The following is a 4492-nucleotide window of genomic DNA, read 5'->3' on the forward strand; positions in this document are numbered from 1 at the left end:
ACATCAAAGCACAGAAGAAGCCAAATAGTCAAAAGCAATTCTACCCAGAAAAGGCTGTGCTGGAAATACACAATACCTGATTGCAAACTATTGTACCGACACGCAGACCAACAGACTAGTAGAGGGCCCAGGAACAAACCCACACGGGTACATCCACCTAATTTTAACAAAGAGTTCAAAAACATCCTCTGTCTGAAGCATGACACCCTCCTCAAAGACTGGTAATAGGAAAACGTCTACATGATATTCACACAGAGAAGAATGAAACTAAATCCTTTCCTCACTCTGTACAATAAGCCATTTAGGGAGGACCAAAGATCTTAATGTAAGTCTTGAAACTTTGAAAAATACTTAAATAAAACATCAGTAAAACTCTTTTCTTTTTTACAAGTGATAACAAAATTTTATTGTAAAATGAGAAATCAATATAAAAAGGGGTATTAAAGGGGAGAAGGGTTATGGGCAATGAGTAAATGTGGACAGGCTTTGCAGAGTTCGAAGAAACTGATCCTGAGAACAGAGTGGGGAAAAAATGGGTCTTGGTGGATAGGGACCCTATGAGAGCCCAGGATAGAATCTTACAGGCTGTGGGCTGGGGTGACATTTCATTTTAGGTGCCAAGAAGTGGCTGCATAGAATTTCGCTGGGCCCCCAGAGACCTGGCAACTACCAACCCATTCCCCGACCCGGGCCATGAACCAGCACTCCCACAAGGGGCTGAGTCCTGTGGACAAGGTAGGAAAAGGCAGTGGAAGAGATGAACATTACTTCTTCAACTCTCACAACAAGCCCTGAGAAGTCGGTACGCTGGTCTACGTTTTATAGGCGTGCCTATTCAAGTTTGGAGAAAAGTAAACTCAGATATGGGTGGAGCGTCACCACCACATATGGATTGTAAACTCCAACCCCACCTATGAGAATTTTCTTCTTCTCTTCAAGCCTCGCCTCATAGCTAAAGTCTTAAGAGCTAAGCTGGTGCATCCCACCAACCTCCCCAGGTGTCAGTGATGACCAGACAGACCCAAGCAGCCTGAGCATCCTTCAGTTCCAAGGCCTCACTCAGCTCTCGGAATAGCTCGAAGCGTTTATGCCCCCGGATCATAAGGGTGCAATACTCTCTCCATCAAATGGTTTTCTCTTTGGCTGGGAAGAGGAGTTTGTGCTGGTGGGCAGTTCTCGCTTAGCAATCCCTTGGGGCAGCTCAGGGCAGCCTTTCCCTTTTTTGTGGAAATTATCTTCCTCTGTACAATGTGGACTCAAAGCTGCTCTCTCCCAGAAGGTTCCCACTGGCGTCTTCCAGTGTGATGATGGCAATGATGGGCCGGCGGTTCATACCCCCGATGTAGTTGTAGTGGATGGTGGTGCAGTCAGAGGCCTCCGGTGACTCATATGGTACCACCACACTGTGCCGAAAAGTCTGCTTGTCATCCACATATTCTGCATGCAAATTGCCTTCCACTCGGATGAGATGCTGGGGAGGAGCCAGCCCATTGCCATCGGAGCTACGCTCGTGGTGAGGGCAGCGGCTTACAACTTCTGTCCCGTGTTGTGAGTTCATGCAGATGGGCCATGGCCTGGACACAGGTGCCAGGTGGTGGCGTGGAGCTGACCCACAGCTGCGCAGGGCATGTCTTTGCCAACTGGCAGAATAACTTATTGAGGGGAGGAGAATATATGTGCACCTGACAGACTTGGCTGTCCCTGAGTGCAGGAAGCCCAGATGGAGACCATAGTTGCCCTAGAAGGGTTTTTGGGGGAATGGATAAAAGATGACAGGGGCCAGGGAGTGGCTGGTGTAGGGGCCACTGGTGCCGGAGCCTCAGTTACAGGGTCCTCTGCCGAAGGAGCTGCGGACATTTGGGGGCCTTCGTCTGGGCCTTGTAAACACTTAACATCCTGGAACAGGAGCAGATCTTCCGTGGAGTCCGATGGCAGCAAATTGGACAGGTTCTTTGGAGGAAGTAGTTTCCACAAATCTGAAAATGTCTCCTGACTCAGAGGGGACTCAGTGCTGAGATCCGACTGTGGCTCTTCCATGGCCGTATCCAAGGAATCTGCCAGACTGCTGGTCTTCGGGGGAGCATGACACCTTGTTGGGAAGTAGTTCCGGATGGGGCGTCAGGTACCCCCCTAATCCTTGTAGCTACCTGTAGTGAATTCGGACTCTAGAACTTTTTGCCAGTGTGAGCACATGGGAGGGGGGGTCAAACTCTTTAAGGTGCGTGTATGGACAAGGACTTTCTGAAGAGGGCTCCAGTACCATAGGAAAAATGATAAAAACTACTAAATAGTACTATATGTATATAATCATATAAATATGAAATTAAAAGGCTTCCGCACAGCAAATAAAACAATAAGCAGAGTGAACAGACAACCTACAAAAATGAGGATAAATGTTTGACAACTTCACATTAAATACAGAATTAATATCTAGAATTTATAAAGAACAGCAAAAATTAAACATCAAAAGAACAAATCATGCAATCAATAAATGGGCTAATAACTGAATAGACAATTCTCAAAAGAAGGAATAAGTTAACCAATAGATATTTGAAGAGGTGTTCAAAGTCCTTAGCCATCACAGAAATGCGAATTAAATCTTCTTTTGAATGTCCATTTCACTCACAATGTTAATGTTGGGAACCCCTATACATTGTTGGTGGAAATGTAACTGATATGGCTGCTATGGACGTCAGTGTGGAGATTTCTAAGATCCAAAAGTAGAACTACCATATGATCCAGCTTCACCAATCCTGGCCATACACCCAATGGGTTCTAAGTCAACATATCACAGTGATGCTTGTACCAGTTACAAATTACTACACCATTAAAAAAAAAACCCCAATATATGGAAACAACTGAGATCTCCATGTAGAAACTAATGGTGGTAGACCTACACAATAGAATTGTATTCATCTATAAAGAATAATCATAACAGTTCAAAAATGGCTGGAACTAGGGGTGGTTATAGTAAATGGAATAAGGCCAACTCAAAAGACACTTCTTACCATATATGGAACCTAGACTTAAATGTGTGGGCTTAAATGGCCCTTCCATTATAGAATTCAGCTACCTTGTCCTTTATCCTACCAAGCATAGTTTAATAATGTAAAAAATGATTGTTTCTGAAACTAGGCAGACAGTACCAACAAGTTGTCCTATGACTCTTTGAAGCATTGACTGCCAGAGGTGCAAAACTTAGTAAAATTCATCCATAGAAATAAAGTGGTAGGAGTCACTAAATTAAAGTGCATATGTAGGTAGGTTATGAAAGTAAAAAATGGATGAGAGGGAAAGAAAAGATTACAAAAGGGAGGAGAAAAGGAGGAATAGAATTCGTAACAGGAAAGCAGAAGACGGAGGCTGCCTGGGCAAAGGAAGGGGACCAGCAAGAAGAGGGAGAGCGGGTGGGAATCACAGTAGGTAAAGGGGATGGATAAGAGCAAAGCATAATGATGCATACATGTACGATGCCTTAATTAAGTCAATCACTTTGTACGCTAACATGTGATGATGATGATGAAGATGAAAAAGAACAAAAAGAGATGGTGATGAACACAATGATGGATCATTTCTGTAGATATGGGCAAAAGAGTTAAATAATATAGAAACCAAAAGCATGTTTTGGAATTTGTGGGGGTGGGGGCATGTGGAGTTTAGAAATAAGGTCATAGTCTAGTTGACTGGAAAATCAAGTTTCAGGACTATAAGTAATATTTGCTCTGGGGCTCAGAGCTTCTTTATACATGAGTCTGTCTTACATCTGCCAAGCAGGTTACAAGATGTGATTCAAAGAAAATGCCCCAGTGTTTGGTAGTCCTCTGTGGTTATGAATGAGTGGGTAAGTTCCAATGAAGAGGGTCTTTGAGAACATTAAAGCTGTATATTTTAGCCCTGAGAATAGAAATCACAATGGTCCAAATCCTGCTGCAATAACCTCTGCACAAAAAGAAACTGGCCACTCCCTTCTAGAATCTAGCTACCTTGCCTTCATCCTACCAAGTGTATTTCAATGATGTAACAAATGTCTAGTTTATGGAATTAAGCAGACATTATTGACAAGTTGTCCCAGAACTCTGTGAAGTGTCAAATGCTAGTTATGTAACACTTAGCAAGTTCCTTTATATAAATAATGTGTTAGGAGTTACTGAATGGAAGTGTATTCAACTGAACATTTCTTTATTGTTGTTATGAAGATCACATGCTGACTCCAAGCTGACCATGCAAAGGAACTGACTTAGAATAGAATATGCGTGTTAGTCTTCGGCTCTTAAATCTTGAAAAAAAGAAAAGAAAAGAAAGACTAAGTCTTGGACACTTCACCTTGCACTGATAATCAGAGCAATGGGGGAAGATCAGATATGAACTCCTGAGAATATGGCTTCATTACTTGCTCAGTTTTTGTGGAAATACAGTGGTCAGTGGCGGGTGAAATGAGCTCCTGACCTTTCTGCCAAGAGTGTGTTACCATGGCATTGAAGTGATCCCAACA

At 43.1% G+C, this 4492-nt stretch overlaps 1 pseudogene across 1 annotated transcript; it reads right to left on the reverse strand.

The window, feature by feature from the left end:
- Window positions 1-519: 519 nt before the first annotated feature.
- Window positions 520-2087, reverse strand: LOC311608470 (cellular tumor antigen p53-like; annotated as a pseudogene). Its single transcript has one exon. The product of its transcript is annotated as a cellular tumor antigen p53-like (transcript).
- Window positions 2088-4492: the final 2405 nt, after the last annotated feature.

This window comes from Acomys minous (assembly GCF_964271855.1).
Source record: "Acomys minous genome assembly, chromosome: 11".
NCBI classification, from domain to species: Eukaryota; Metazoa; Chordata; class Mammalia; order Rodentia; family Muridae; genus Acomys; species Acomys minous.